Here is a 17,360-nt window from a genome sequence, read left to right as displayed (position 1 = left end):
GGTGGCAGCGGGTTAAGGGGGCCAGCATTTACACACTTGCAGCAGATTTTGGTGCAGATTGGTGTCAGCATGTGATTTAACCCATTGTGGATTTACAATAGGATTGTGCTTTTCATATTTGCCCTCCTATTCAATCATGTTGCTGTGATATTCCACCCTGTGTGAAGAATTGTTTAACTTTGTTCTGCATATTTTTTTTAATGATTAATTAATTATTGAATAAAGATATTTGATTTTTTGAGATTATATCTGTGTTTAGCCCTCTTCTGTAGGATATATAGGTTGAGCCTGGGCAGGCTGGTGGTAGTATAGGATAATACTGGGGCAGCGCACAGGGGTCTATATACTACTGGGGGAGCGCACAAGGGTCTATATACTACTGGGGGAGCAACAGGAAGGCTATATACTACTGGGGCAGTCACCCCCTTTGTACCTAATTTAAAAAAAAAATGCCAGTTTTCCCACTAATAAGCATCAATTCTGTATGTAAATAGTTCAAAAACATTTGTGAAAAGTAACAAAACACGTTTCCTACTGATGTTCAGCTCCAACCTTCCCCTGACAATAGACTCCGGTAAGTGGACCCTCACTAAAAGTTGTTGAGTACCCCTGGTGTATAGTGTATTAAAAATAAATAAATAAACTTATAAGCAAACTCTATTAAATAATATAAAGTAGAGGTGAGCTGGTCAGCATACATTACATTTCATAGGTAAGCCACCTTTCATCACGTTCTTTATTTTCCTTGTCATTCTGGAGGGCACGGCTGGTGTGGGGTCACAAGAATTCTCATAATCCTCCTCCTCATCATCAACATCATAGTCGACATCGTTGTCTTGATTGAGATTGGAGGATCAAAAAGATAAATGGGAGGTTAAGGCCATAATCACTTAACATTTGTTTTTGGACATATATCTGAATGGCCATTTTGAGGCAAAAATACAGCTGTTTTTTCGCCTAAAAATTATGGCTGTCCACAAATATGTTCAAAAATAAACATGAGAACATAGCCTCTAGGAACATGGAAGGACAGAAAAAGACCACCTAGCCTGCCTTTATATCATTTACATTTTTTATTTTCTTAGGATAGATATACAGTATGTTTATCCCAGACAGATTTACACTTACACATTTACCAACCACATCTGCTGGAAGTTTGTTCCAAGCATCTACTAAAATTAACCACGGGGCAACCAGATGTGTCTAAAACAACAACAAGACCTACTGTGATAGGGCTCTGGAGCAGATAGGTGGTCACTGCACCTCTGCCAACCAAGATGATCATCAGATGAAAAAACTTCAGTTGTCACGTCTAGTGTTGAAGCTGGTTGCCGCCCAAAGGCTGCCAGGAAAATATGGATACAGCCTGGACTCAAATGACTGGAGTCAAATGCCAAGAATTCGGGTTCGGGTAAACATTGTCAACCCAAATTTTCGGCAAGTTTGCTCAACGCTAGTTGGACTCCACTGGTTGTCTTCTGTGATCTGAGTCACTTCTGCTGCGTTTACATGGAACGATTATCGCGTGAATTCGCACGATAACGATCGAATTCGAACGATAATCGTTCCATGTAAACGCATTGAACGATCAAACGACGAACGGGAAAACGTTCATTTTGATCTTACAACATGTTCTAAAATCGTTGTTCGTTGTTCGCAAAAAATTTGCACATCGTTCCTTGTAAACAGTCGTCGCGAAAGTCCGGCCGCCCGCAGCCCGACCCCCGCTCATCCGCAGCCTGGCCCCCCGCTCATCCGCAGCCCTCTGTGCCGGCTCGATCGCCACCCCCACCGCCCCGATCGCCACCCCCGCCGCCCCGATCACCACCCCCGCCGCTCCGATCGCCACCCCCGCCGCTCCGATCGCCACCCCCGCCGCTCAGATCGCCCTGCTGCTCCGATCGCCACCCGTGCCACTGCTCCGATCGCCCCGCCGCCACCGCTCCGATCGCCACCCCCGTCGCTCCGATCGTCACTCCCGCCGCCGCCGCTCCGATCGCCCCTGCCGCGAGCATACCTTACCTGCTCGGCGTAGCGGGTGTTTGAAATTCCCGACTCCCCTCTTCAGCCAATCAATGCACGGCAGCACTGATTGGCTAAAGACGAGCTGTTTGAAACTCCCGACTCTCCTCTTCAGCCAATCAGTGCTGCCATGCATTGATTGACTGAAGAGGGGAACTGGGAATTTCAAACGGATCCTCTTCAGCCAATCAGTTCCTTCTTCAGCACTGATTGGCTGAAGAGGAGCCGTTTGAAATTCCTGGCTCCCCTCTTCAGTCAATCAATGCACTGAAGAGGGGAGCCGGGAATTTTGAACTCCCGCTACGCTGAGTAGGTAAAGTATGCGATCGGAGCGGCGGGGATGGCGATCGGGGCGGCGGGGGTGGCGATCGAGCTGGCGCAGGGGGCTGCGGATGACCGTGGGGCCGGGTTGCGGATGAGCGAGGGGGCGGGCTGTGGGCGGGCCGGGCTGCGGGTGGGCGATCTTAAAACGATCGCAAAACAATTTTTCCGTACGATATATCGTTCCGTCTAAACGCTGATCGTTATGAAAAAAAATCGTTACTCTGACATCGTTAATCATACGATCGGGCGAATTATCGTTCCATGTAAACGCAGCATTCTTCTGCTTCATCAAATGGATGGACATTGTTTTCTGATACTTCTCACCTGATATGCCAAACACCCTGTAGCCATTGCTGGAAGAACACAAGCTGATGTGGGGCAGCTGGCATGGGGAATGTTCTTGTGCAGTTCTCTGGGCCACTCGTCCAGGTGAAGGCACTCTCACCTGATTTGGATATGAATCCATCCTTACAGATCACCTACACTCATACTAGCTAATTGTCTTTCTTGGGGTGGATGGGATCTTCCAGCAAGACCATATGACATTTCACACAACTAAAAATTTCCAACATTGGCTGGAAGAGCATGACCAAGACTTCCAAGTATTACCCTAGGCAGCTTCTTGTTACTAAAGATGATTTTGCTAGGAAGTCCAATTAAAGAAGAAGTCCAGTTTTTTTTTATTTTTAAATTCAGGGGCAGGGGGGAAAATCATAAGGAACATCTACTTACCTCTCCTTGTGCCCACGAATCACCATGCCAGAAGGTGCGGGACCCCCACCAGAAGGCAGGAGTTCTAATAACGTCACTGACTGGCTGAGTGGGGCATTCATCAACTGGGTCGTTACGTGGAAGAGGGGAAAGCTGGAGAGTGCCGGCAGATGCCCATGCAGCATGGGCACGGTGAGTGGTAAATATAAGCTCTTTATTACATTAAACCCACCCCCTGCCCGAAGTGAATATTTGTTGCCTCAACTGACTTCTCCTTTAACTCAGATCCCATCTAAAGGAAGTATGCAAGAAAGATGGTTGTGGTGTATAAGACACTAAGCCGAACGAGACAACGAAGCCGAACGAGGCAAGAGAGTCCTTAAAAAACTAATAATAAAAAATAATAAAAAAGTCTAAGTAGAGTTGAGTGGGTCAAAGCGTATACATTACATCTCATAGGGAAGTCATCTTTGATCACATGCTGGATTTCTCTTGTAATTCTGTAGGGCACGGCTGGTGTCGGGTCACAAGGATTCGTGTTCTCATAATCATCATCCTCCTCCTCATCATCATGGTCTTGATTTAGATTGCAGCCTGGACATAAAGATAAATGTCAGGTTAACAATGTTATAGAAACATAGAAGGATGTCATCGGAAAAAGACCACCTTGTCCATCTGGTCCGCCCTTATATTATTACGATTATTGTTCGAATTTTCGCAATAACGATCGCATTTAAGCAATTATCGTTCTGTGTAAACTCAGCCAACGATCAAGTGATGAGCCAAAAAATCGTTCATTTTGATCTTTTAACATGTTCTCAAATCGTCGTTCATCGTTCGCTAAAAATTCGCAGATCGTTTCGTGTAAACAGTCGTTCAAAGATTCACCCCATGTAAAAGATGGGCTTAAGCGATCTTAAAAACGATCGCATTAACAATTTTTCTTATGAATTTTCTTACGATTTTTCTAACGATTTATTCGTCTAAACGCTGATCGTTACAAAAACCAAATCGTTGCTTCAAAATTGTTAAACGATCGATTGGGCGAATTATCGCAGCATAGGGTCCATTTACACAGAAAGATTATCTGACAGATTATCTGCCAAAGATTTGGAGCCAAAACCAAAAATGGATTTAAAAAGGAGAAATCTCAGTCTTTCTTTTATGACCTGATCTCTGTTTATAGTCTTTTCCTGGCTTTGGCTTCAAATCTTTGGCAGATAATCTTTCTGTGTAAATGGACCCTTAGGGCCACATGTATCATCCGGCGAACGGATGATTTTCGGCGGAAAGTGCCGATTTGCGTATTTTTTTATACGCAAATGGCCGATTTGCGAATAAAATATTCGCAAATCGGCACTTTCCGCCGAGTACGCCAGGGGGCGGAAAGGGGGCGGAAAGTGGGCGGAACGGAGGGCGCGGGCTCAGAGTCTGCGCGATTTATCATCCGTTCCGCCAAAATGTACGCCGAAAACCTACTCCAGTCCTCAGCTGCCGTAGGTTTTCGGCGGTGCGCAACGGCGCGCACGGGATTTATGTAGAGGCAGTCCGCCTCTACATAAATCTCCGTAGCGCCGGAGCTGCGGGGGCATTTTTACGGCCGGCGTAAAAAACGCCGGACTTAATAAATGCCTCCCTTAATCTATAAGGCGCTCCTGCAATTGAATAGAAATTACAGTGAAACGGGGTAGGAGGGGGGTTTGGGGGGTGAACACATGGCTGCACACTTCCTTTAGCTTATTCTATTGATCAGTGGGGGTCCGAACACCCAGACCACGACCGTTCAAAACTTTAAAAGTTTTGTCTTTGTATTGTTAAATGACACTTTAAGCAAACAGATAACATATAAAACCATACAAGATAACTATGATTGACCCTTACGCCACACAACACGCTCCTACGTTGTACCGTACATACAAAATAGGAACACTACTCGCCCGCAACTATCCAAACCTCAAAGCCACAGAAATATAAAAACTAAATATTTTTTAAATCTTTTAATACCTTTATAGGCTCGCACCATTGGGTTCCCGTATACGTCTTGCATCTTGGCTTCTTGACCTATAATTACTTTTATGATTTGAGGTTGCCGCTATGTGAAGAGATGTTGGATCGTACTGAAATAATGCGACCTGTAACCAAACTAGTTTTCATAATGAAATTTTAAAGCGATACTTTCTTTTCCTCTGCAGGACCATCAGAGCGGAACTAAACTCACACCCACCGGTAACCATTCCTCTGGGGGATTGTGCTGACTTTTTTCATTTTACTACACTCACTACTGGACAAAAAAAAAAAAAGACCCTTTGAGCACTCACACTTTATGGGTGGTGCAATACTGACTTTTTTTTTTTTTTTTAAGTCTAGCATCACATTAAAAAGTTATATAACTTTGTCATGTAGTGCTATTACCTTTTTTGCTGGCACCCACGGTGTTCAAGTTGTCCTGCCCCCCGCCGGAAGTCCATTACTCTAAATCTTTTTTAATCACTTTGACATCTTGTGTCAATGCTGTGACGATTAGCTGAGCCCCTGTCTGTGATGTGCAAAAAAAGAACCTGTGGAGCCTCATTAAAGAGTCTCGAAACACAAGACAAGCCAGATATCCCTCCGGGAAGGATCCAGTCAAGGGGAAGGAAACCACCAAAACCCCCATATTAAGTAGCCCTATAAGTCAATGTAATGACAAGGGAAAAACCAAGGCCAGGTATCCATCCACATACAGCTGTTTCAGAGTGTTGCCCCTCATCAGTGTGGAGCAGGATTCTGGCTAGGTGGGAGCAATGCTTAGTAGAGCCATAAGAGAAACAGATCACTGATCTCAGGGAGACCAGCCAAACGATAACACTGCCGGCTGCCAATGAAAGTGCTCAGTGTAGTGAAATCCTAGGTGCATTGCCCACTGGGAAACATGAATATGCAAAAAAATAACCCGTGGAGCCTCATTAAAGAGTCTCGAAACACAGGACTAGCCAGATATCGCTCCGGGAAGGACCCAGCAATGGGGTGGCTCCTGTAAGGAAACCACCAAAACCACCATATTAAGTGGCCCTACAAGACAATGTAATGACAAGGGAAAAACCAAGGCCAGATAACCATCTACATGCAGCTGTTCCAGGGTGTTGCCCCTTATCAGTGTGGAGCAGGATTCTGGCTAGGTGGGAGCAATGCCTAGAAGAGCCATAAAGAGAAATAGATCGCTGATCACAGGGAGACCAGCCAAAACGATAACACTGCCGGCTGAGCGCTTTCATTAGTTCTTATGGGAAACCTGTCACTTTAAGGCCAGGTTAACACAATGTATACACTATGGTCGGTGTTCTCTGCAGCGGAACAAAATAATTGACAGTTCTATTTTGTGCCGCCGCTATTCAGTAAACAGCAGCCGTACAATATAGCCTGTGCTCACAATGTAAAGTACGGCTCCTGCCCGTACTTTACATTGTGGTCTTTCGCTAATTGGAGTGCGGGCACACACGAATGCAGAGGCAGATTAACTTTACCATAGGCCCCGGGCTGTTCACCAAGCCTGGGCCCCCCAACCCACTGTTACTATGGCGGCACTAGCCTGGCGTTCAGTATAGATAATGTCATGATGTCCTGATTTGTGCAAAATTGCCATAAAAAACTGTGATTTTTTTGCAAATCATGGCGGAAGTGTAGCCAGGAGACAGTACACCACTGAAAGTATAAGTCTTTTTGGGTGGTCATGGGCCCCCCAGGAGCTCAGGGCCCCGGGCTGCCGCCCGAAACGCCCCTATTATAATACACTACTGCACGAATGTGCCCACATTCCAATTCAAGTAAAGTGATGTTCATCTGGTCGATACTGCCGTTCGGCCGGGTGAACATGTGAAACAGCGGCAGTGTTAAACAATACCCAATGGGGGAGATTTATCAAACATGGTGTAAAGTGAAACTGGCTCAGTTGCCCCTAGCAACCAATCAGATTCCACCTTTCATTTTCCAAAGAGTCTGTGAGGAATGAAAAGTGGAATCTGATTGGTTGCTAGGGGCAACGGAGCCAGTTTCACTTTACACCATGTTTGAAAAAATGATTAGTGGGAAAAGATTCATTCAAACTTGTAAGACTCAAACACACAGTTTTCTGTAACTGTACAAAAAAATTGGCTGTAAAAAGCAAGTTTATAGAAATTGTTTAAAAAAATTATAGTTTTGCCCCAAAACAGCCAACAATTAAGAACATGATATTTATTCAGTACAGCCATTTTTTTTAAACATATGTGTAATGTTATAGACCTCAATATAACATATATATACACTGTAAAGGGGCAGCATCACCCTTTACTGATACCAATAAATAAATGTAACAAGACCTCCTATTTTCTAATTTTCTTTAACCCCTTAACTCCGGAGCCACTTTTGGCATTAAGGACAAAGCCCTATTTTTCACATCTGCTCGGTCCTGTTTTATGAGGTGATAAATTTGTGAAACCTAAATCTATCTAAGTGATTCTGAGACTGTTTTCTCGCGACAAATTGCGCTTAGTCTTCGTAGTAAATTTTAGTCGACAGTTCAGTCCATAACCTACAGTCGGCTTGCAGATCGTATATCACGGATGTGTGCTTGCAGCCTAACAAAGACAATCCCACAGCACAAGTGAAACTTTAATTCTCACTTACATTATGTCTTCTCTATGTCTGCATTATTTAGTAAAGGTTCTTTTACTTTACAGGATGTTGGCTTAGAAGGTTAGTAGCAAATTTTTAAAATTTTACATACTGTATAATAATAATAGCAGTGACAACCGGGTATAGCAACAGGAGCGATGATTACGTACACTAATATTGGCTAAAATCAGTGGAGGTACAGCAACAGGGGACAGGGATAACTATTAGGTACAGTAACAGGGGTGACTACAGGTAAAGTAATAGGGCATAATGAAGACTTTCAGGTACAGTAACAAGGAACATTGTAGACCAATGGGAAAATGAGGAGTATCCGTGTAGTAAAATAGAAAAACAAAAAAACAAATCTGTAATCTGTGGTCTCTGGCCTAACAGCTAGTTTGGATTCTAAGTTTATTAATTTCGGTTCAGGGATGTTTTGTGAACTATCATGTCTACAACTTATTAATTCTACAAATAAGGAGAAGCAAAAAAAAAAGTTCAAAGGGGCTACAGTCTATATGTTTAGAGTGGCAATAAGCTTTCGCTTCTTAACCCCTTAACGACACAGGGCGTATATTTACACCCTGCGGCCGCCTCGGGGAGTTCAGAGGGGGGCAGCGTGGCGACCCCGCTCTGAACCACCAAGGTCCCGGGTGCCGTATGTAGCCCGGGACCGCGGCTAATAAATCAGATGCAGCTGTCAAAGTTGACAGCTGCATCTGATTACTTATGCAGCCTGATCCCTGGTGGTCTAGTGGCGGAGATCGCCCCCCCCAGGACATTGTACCGGAGGAGCAATCTCCGTGTCTGCTGCCGGTCGGGGTCTGCGCTGTAATCATGCTGATCCCGGCTCGGCACTCGGTTGCTTCCGGCTGCAGCAGCCGAAAGCAATCGATTGCCTATCTTATCGATCTATGCTGTATTACTATGTACAGCATAGATCAATGAGAGATCGGAGTGCTTATACTAGAAGTCCCCCAGGGGGCTTCTAGTATAAGTGTAAAAGAAAAAAAAAGTGTTAATATTAGTAAAAAAAAACTCTCTCCTAATAAAAGTTTGAATCTCCCCCCTTTCCCCATGTTATAAATAAAAATAAATAAATAAATAAATAAATAAACATGTTTGGTATCGCTGCATGCGTAATCGCCCGAACTATTAATTAATCACATTCCTGATCTCGCACGGAAAACAGCGTAAGCGCCAAAAAATCCCAAAGTGCAAAATTGCGCATTTTTTGGTCGCATCAAATCCAGAAAAATTGTAATAAAAAGCGATCAAAAAGTCAATTATGCGCAATCAAGGTACCGAAAGAAAGTAAACATTATGGCGCAAAAAATGACACCTCACACAGCCCCATAGACCAAAGGATAAAAGCGTTATAAGCCTGGCAATGGAGCGAATTTAAAGGACACCCGTCACCCCCCGTGCCGGGGTGACAGGATCCCGACCCCCTGTTAGACCACCCTATACTTACGTTATCCCGCCGGGTCCCACTTCCTGAGCCGGCCGGGTCCCGGAGATATCAGTGCGCGCTGACAGCAGAGTCAGACGCCCATAGAGAGTGAATGGGGAGTCCGATGCTCCGTCATTCTCTACGGGCATCGGACTCATCTCTCAGCGTGCGCGCTGGGCTTCGGGAGCTGAAATCTCCGGGACCCGGCCGGCTCAGGAAGCAGGACCCGGCGGGATCACGTAAGTATAGGGGGATCCAACAGGGGGTCGGGAGCATGTCACCCCGACACGGGGGGTGACAGGTCCTCTTTAAGGAACATATATTTGTTAACAATGGTTTGAATTTTTTACAAGGCATCTGATAATATAAAAGTTATACATGTTACATATCGTTTTAATCGTAACAGCTTGAGGAACATATATAACATAACAAATTTTTTTTCAATTTTACCACACATTGAATTTTTTTTTGGTTTAGCAGTGTACTTTATGAAAAAATTCAGCCTGTCATTGCAAAGTACAATTAGTGGCGCAAAAAATAAGGGCTCATGTGGGTTTTTAGGTGAAAAACGGCTACTGCAACTGCTATGGCCTTTTAAGCACAAGGAGGAAAAAAACGGAAGTGCAAAAATGTAAGTTGGCTCTGTCCTTAAGGACCTGGCTAATTTTCGTTTTTGCATTTTTGTGTTTTCCTTCTTATCTATATAAGGCCATAGCAGTTGCATTTTTACACCTATGGACCCACATGAGCCCTTATTTTTTGTGGCACTAATTGTACTTTGCAATGACAGGCTGAATTTTTGCATAAAGTACACTGTAAAACCAGAAAAAAATTATATGCGCGGCGAAATTGTAAAAAAACAAAAACGCAGTGTGTCCTATAGAAAAACTGACATGTTATATATGTTCCTCAAGTCGGTACGATTAAATTGATATGTAACATGTATAACTTTTATATCAATTGATGGCTCGTAAAAAAATAAAACCTTTTACAGAAAATAAATGTTCCTTAAAATCGCTCTATTCCCATCCTTATAGCGTTTTTATCCTTTGGTCTATGGGGCTGAGAGAGTTGTCATTTTTTGCGCCATGATGTGTTCTTTCTATCGGTACCTTGATTGCGCATATGCAACTTTTTGATCGCTTTTTATTACAACTTTTCTGGATTTGATGCGACCAAAAATGCGCAATTTTGCACTTTGGAATTTTTTTGGGCGCTTACGCCGTTTACCGTAATGGATCATGAATTAAATAAATTACTATTTCGGTGATTACGCACGCGGCGATACCAAACATGTTTATTTATTTTTATTTATAAAATGGGGAAAGATGGGTGATTTGGGCTTTTATTAGGGGAGGGGGTTATTTAATAATAAAAACACTTTATTTTATTTTCACATACAGTAATTAGAAGCCCCCTGGAGGACTTCTATATACACAGCACTGATCTCCCATTGAGATCAATGCTGTGTATATAATAGAGCAATGATTCATCAGATCGGTGCTCTATTATAATGGTCTGCTGCAGATCACATACATGGATTGCTGGGCCGGGATCAGCGTCATTCCGACGCCGAGCCCCGGACGGCTCATTAGAATGGATCTCCCCTCCGCGATCGCATCACAGGGGGGAGATCCCCCACTAGACACCAGGGACAGGGGGCACAGATACTATAAAAATGCAGCTGTCAGCTTTGACACCTGTGTAGAGAAGTCAGAATGCAAAAAAAGGGTGGGGGTGGGGGGGTGGGGGGGACAGCGTCACTTTAAGTCCTCCAGCTGTTGCAAAACTACAATTCCCATTATGCCTGGACAACCAAAGCTGTCCCATCCCTGTTCTAGACAAATCAGTTACATTTATCTTTCAATAGCCTATGGGGAGATTTATCAAACATGGTGTAAAGTCAAACTGGCTCAGTTGCCCCTGGCAACCAATCAGATTCCACCTTTCATTCCTCACAGACTCTTTGGAAAATGAAAGGAGGAATCTGATTGGTTGCTAGGGGCAACTGAGACAGTCTCACTTTACACCATGTTTGATAAATCTCCCCTTATGTTCGTAATCCAAGATTTCACTGTACTGATAATTCAAGTTTGGGCCTTCCTGTACAAGGCTGGGGGCATAGACACAATGGGGGAGGTTTATCAAACATGGTGTAAAGTGAAACTGGCTCAGTTGCCCCTAGCAACCAATCAGATTCCACTTTTCATTCCTTACAGCTTCATGAAATAGAAAGGTGAATCTGCTGCTATAATATAAGGGCTCTGTTACATGGGAGACCATTGGACGACCCTGTGTAACAGGCTCAGAGATCAGACGACAGACAAGTAATTGTTGGTGTGAGAACATGTACAGTTATTTTTATCTTCCTCCGTGGTTATTGCAGGAAGGTGCACACTGTTAAGATGTGAAGAAGATACCAGCTCTTATCTGCTTTAGTTCTTAAAGTCTCTAAAAGAAAACTGAGTCTGCTAATAGACCAACTAAATCAATACAACATGCCCGTAACAAGAGCATTGCCATTGTTTGCTATGTTTTACAATTTTTTTAAATTAACTCAAATTTCTATTTTGAAATTTGTTTTAATCAACTGATGGCAGAAATTAAGGGTCCATTTACACAGAAAGATTATCTGACAGATTATCTGCCAAAGATTAGAAGCCAAGGCCAGGAACAGACTATAAACAGGGAACAGGTCATAAAGGAAAGCCAAAGATTTCTCCTCTTTTCAAATCCATTCCTGGCTTTGGCTTTAAATCTTTGGCAGATAATCTGTCAGATAATCTTTCTGTGTAAATGGACCCTTAGGCTGGGTTCACACTACGTATATTTCAGTCAGTATATTTCAGTCAGTATTGCAACCAAAACCAGGAGTGGATTAAAAACACAGAAAGGATCTGTTCACACAATGTTGAAATTGAGTGGATGGCCGCCATTTAATGGCAAATATTTGCTGTTTTTTTAGAACAACGGCCGTTATATTGAAATAATGGCTGTTATTTACTGTTATATGGCGGCCATCCACTCAATTTCACCATTGTGTGAACAGATCCTTTCTGTGTTTTTAATCCACTCCTGGTTTTGGTTGCAATACTGACTGAAATATACTGACTGAAATATACGTAGTGTGAACATAGCTTAGGGTACAAACACACACAGCATATACGCTGCGTATTTACTGCTGCGATACGCAGCAGATACGCAGCAGATTAGATCTAAATAACTGAACACAGTATCAAATCTGCTGCGTATCTGCTGTGTGTGTTTGTACCCTTATACAGATTTTTAAATTACTTCTGATTAAGAATCTTAAAGGAGAAGTCCGGCAAAATTTTTTATTAAAGTATTGTATTGCTCCCCAAAAGTTATACAAATGCCCAATATACACTTATTTTGGGAAATGCTTATAAAGTGCTTTTTTCCCTGCACTTACTACTGCCTCAAAGCTTCACTTCCTGGATAACATGGTGATGTCACTTCCTGGATAACATGGGGATGTCACTTCCTGGATAACATGGTGATGTCACTTCCTGGATAAAAATGGTGATGTCACTTTCTGGATAACATGGTGATGTCACTTTCTGGATAACATGGTGATGTCACGACCCGACTCCCAGATCTGTGCGGGCTGTGGCTGCTGGAGAGGATGATGGCAGGGGGCACTGAGGGAAACAGGGCACTGGAAGGACACATCCCCCTGCCATCATCCTCTCCAGGAGCCACAACCCGCACAGCTCTGGGAGTCAGGTCGTGACATCACCATGTTATCCAGGAAGTGAAGCCTTGATGCAGTAGTAAGTGTAGGGAAAAAAGCACTTTATAAGAATTTCCCGTAATAACTGATATTGCTGATTTGTATAACTTTTGGGGGGCAATTCACAACTTTAATAAAAATTTTTGCTGGACTTCTCATTTAAGTCTTCTAGTATTCTTTCCAGTCTGACACAGTGCTCTCTGCTGCCACCTCTGTCCACGTCAGGAACTGTCCAGAGCAGTAACAACTCCCCATAGAAAACCTCTCCTTCCCTGGACAGTTCCTGACTTGGACAGTGGTGGCAGTAGAGAGCACTGTCTCAGTGGAAAGCGTACACTACTTGGAAGATGTGAGATTTTTAAATAGAAGTAATTTCCAAATCTGTAATTTTCTGATACCCATTGATTTAAAAACAATTCTTTCCTCTGGAGTACTCCTTTAATGTTGAAGTTACACCTGTATTTGACAGCAACCAGGAGCTTCAGGCCAAAACAGCCATTTCATACACCTGCAGCTTCCTCCGTTCCGGCAAATTAATGTCTCTCCTCACAATGAGCTGCAATTGTAATATGGTGTGAAGGGCCTCAGAATGGATAGCGGGCCAGCTACCAGCCACTACTACTAGCCACTACTACTAGCCACTAGGCCTGTCCTGAAGCCCACAAAGATTCTGGGCTATTGCTATGGAGCAAATGTACAACGTTCCTGTACATGTTATAAAATTTACTCAAAGTATTCTAGAAACATTATTGACAGTGATAGATGAATAGCGGGGTCATATAGTTACAGATAGTCCTTTGCAAGTATCAACTAAACTAACTCACTCATCTACTATTATTTGGAACTATAAATGATTTCTGGGTGGGTGCTGGTTGTGCATTATAGGAAGTCACAGTCAACACAGTGTCCATCTTAATACCTCACTCGGTGCTCATCTACCAATGTCCACTGCTGTCCTGGGAGAAAATTGATATTACGCCGCTGATCCACCAACGTCCACTACTGTCCATGGCGGAAATTGAATGATTGACAGGTTGATTGACATTTAAAAAAAAAATTACATTTACCAATTTTGACACTGTCACAGCAGCTGCTGTTTGTAAAAATTGCTACTCTGTAATTTATTAATGGTGTTTTTATGTATTGGTGGTTTATTTATGGTTTTGGTTTATTTATGTATTGGTGTAACAGAAAAATTTTGATCGCTTTTATAAAATTTTTTCTGATATATAATAAAAAAAAAAATCAGCAATCTTGGTGTGTGTGTGTGTTTTTTCATTTATGCGGTTCACCGTGCGGGAACAATAATGTTATATTTTAATAGACAATTCCACACGCTATGATATATAATACATTTATTTATTTTTTTCAATATTTTTATTTTAATAATGGGCAAGGGGGTATTTTAAACTTTTATGGGGGGGGGTTATAAGGTTTTTTTTATTACACAGTTTTTCCACTTTAAACATGCAATCATTAGATTGCATATACTGATCTATGCTATGCCATAGAATAGCATAAATCAGTGTTATCGTCGATCTATGTATAGAGCCTGCCTGAGAACAGACTCTATGCATGGATGGCCGATCCGACAGGACGGAGATAAGTGACTAACCCCTGCCCGACGGCACAAGCGATCGGGATCCCCGCACGATATCGCTATAGATTGTGGCGTTTAAGGGGTTAATGGCAAGCAGCTGCGGGATTGCAGCTGCCTGTCATTACCCTCGGCTCCCTGGACTCTGATGTGTGCGGGACCACTCTCACTGCAGCAGTCCTGCACACATCAAACCTCCTGAAGTCAGGAACGTATATGTACACTCCTACTGCACGGGGTATGTGTACACATATATATATATGTTACTGACGTGAAGGGGTTTATAAACATTCATTTGTATGTGATTCGCTCATCTCTAGTGAGTATATGTAGTCTTATATGTTCTTCAGGGAGAACTCACATGGAGTGGTGCACGCCCGATGATTTTAGTTCTGGATCCAAAGAAACTATCAGCTGATTCGGCGGATTATCCCTCCGTGTAATAGAGAGAACGATCAGCCTAGAAAACAACCGTGGGCTGATCATTTCTGTAGGTCCAGACCTAAAATCAACGTCCTCTGACCACAACTAGCTATGTATTAGCCAAAGGCTAATGATTGTAGGATAGAATAAAAAAATATTAACTCCCCTTACCACGTTCCCCGGTGTCCTTGGAGGCCTTCTCTGCTGTCTGCAGCTCTGTCTGTTCTGCATGACAGGCCGTGGCCAGTGAGTGGCTGAGCAGCTGGTGGCCGGTGGCCTGTCTTGGCCAGTGAATCGGCTCTTCTTTACAGTTTATGATCTGGCTGTGTAATAGGACCCTAAGATCTGGATCTGATGGAGTGACACTACTTGTATGATCTTGAATAGTCTTCATTTCTTTATTTTTCTCCCTGCTTTATTGTCAGATGTGGAGTCCTGTGCTGTGTTCTTTGATACTGTTACTTTACGCCGTGGTCATCAGCATCACATGTCTCTAGGAACCACTGCATCTATAGTCTTCAGCTGTCTGGGCATGATGAGAATTGCCATAGCTGAAGGGCCGCACGTTTAGCCCCCCTGTTCTATGCCCAGTTACCATGTCTCCAAATGCATCTACAACTCCAGTAAGAAAAAATAGAAAAATAGGAGGGCACTCACCATAAAACTTGACTTTTATTAGGGTTACATTAAAAGCGATCCATATTGTTCAGGCGACCTAGACGCCAGCACCATGCGGTGAAACCACGTGACAGCTGTTTCGCGAGCGTAAGCACGCTTCTACTGTCAGTAGAAGCGTGCTTACGCTCGCGAAACAGCTGTCACGTGGTTTCACCGCATGGTGCTGGCGTCTAGGTCGCCTGAACAATATGGATCGCTTTTAATGTAACCCTAATAAAAGTCAAGTTGTATGGTGAGTGCCCTCCTATTTTTCTATTTTTTCTTACTGGAGTTGTATCTGAATCTGAATTCTTTAGGAGGAGCACCCCTATTTCGTCTTGACGGAATATAAGGCATAATCATATGATAAAACCTTATGGGACACTGTTCACACTACTTTAGTGCCGATCGCTATTTCTGATTATAGAATCCAAATGCATCTAGCTGAATGAAAATATAGTAGTAGTAGTATTTCTAAAAAATAAATATTATTTACTAGCAGAAAGCTGTTCATTTATAATATAGCCATGATAGTATATGTGCACATGGGTAAGGTCCCTAGCATTGGTGACCACATGGCTGCAGAGATTACATGGTCACTGGAGATAACTCTCATGCTACGAGTGCTGCACCCACACGATCACCAGGGTCACTATATCTTTAGAGAGATTTTTTAGAGATTTTGTATATATTATTATATGGTAGCATTTTCCTTGCATTTCTACAGAAGTGAAGCTCTGGAGCCCCAGTGGAAAATGCTAAATCTCTGACAATATCCACCATCTATTTTGTGGGTTATTTTATGTGGTGGAAAGCAACTAGACTATATGCACGAGATATTAGCAAAAGCAAAAGGAAACCACTATGGTTTACAAATGATGTAAAGGCTATAGTACAGGAAAAGAGTGAGCCTATGTTCACATAATGTGAATTTTTCTACGTAGTTTTTGGACGGCGGTCATTTCCATTTTGAAAATTACAGCTGCATTTTCACCTCAAAATGCCAAACGTCCAAAAGTACAGTTGAAAACAGACATAGCACTGGCTCATGTTATTTGGGTTCAGTCCCACTATTTTTAAAAGCCCATGTTACAGAGTAACTTTAGAGGAATAAGTTGATGGGTTCAGATGGTGTCCACCCCAGGGTTCTTATAGAACTCTGATCTGCGATTGCTGTCCCCCTGACAGATCTGTATAATCAATCCCTCCTATCAGGAGATGTTCCTGATGATTGGAGAACGGCCAATGTTATACCCATCCTCAAGAAGGGGAGTAGAGAGAAGCCCAGTAACTACAGGCCAGTAAGCCTAACATCTGTAGTAGTATAAATTCTTAAAAAAAAAAAAGAATATAATGGATCACCTAAGGATCAACAACTTAATGGATCCAAACCAGCATGGCTTAACTGCGGGCTGATCATGTCAGAAGTGCTGGATGAAGGTTCCGTGGATGTCGCCTTTCTGGACTTAGTTAAGGAAAATCAGACTTAATCCCTGGATAGTTCAGTGGATTTGTGGTTGTTTGAAGGATAGATATCAGAGGGTTGTTGGTATTGGTGTATATTCCGAGCAGAGACTGGTTACAAGTGGTGGCCACAAGGGTGTGTTCTGAGTCCTATTCTTTTTAATATGTTTGTAAGTGTCATAGGAGAAGGTTTGGTAGGTAAGAATAGTGACATAGAAGAAGGTTTGGTAGGTAAGGATAGTGACATAGGAGAAGGTTTGGTAGGTAAGGATAGTGACATAGAAGAAGGTTTGGTAGGTAAGGATAGTGACATAGGAGAAGGT

Source organism: Dendropsophus ebraccatus, chromosome 1 (genome assembly GCF_027789765.1).
Source record: "Dendropsophus ebraccatus isolate aDenEbr1 chromosome 1, aDenEbr1.pat, whole genome shotgun sequence".
NCBI lineage: Eukaryota > Metazoa > Chordata > Amphibia > Anura > Hylidae > Dendropsophus > Dendropsophus ebraccatus.
Note: the sequence above shows the minus strand (reverse complement) of the source record.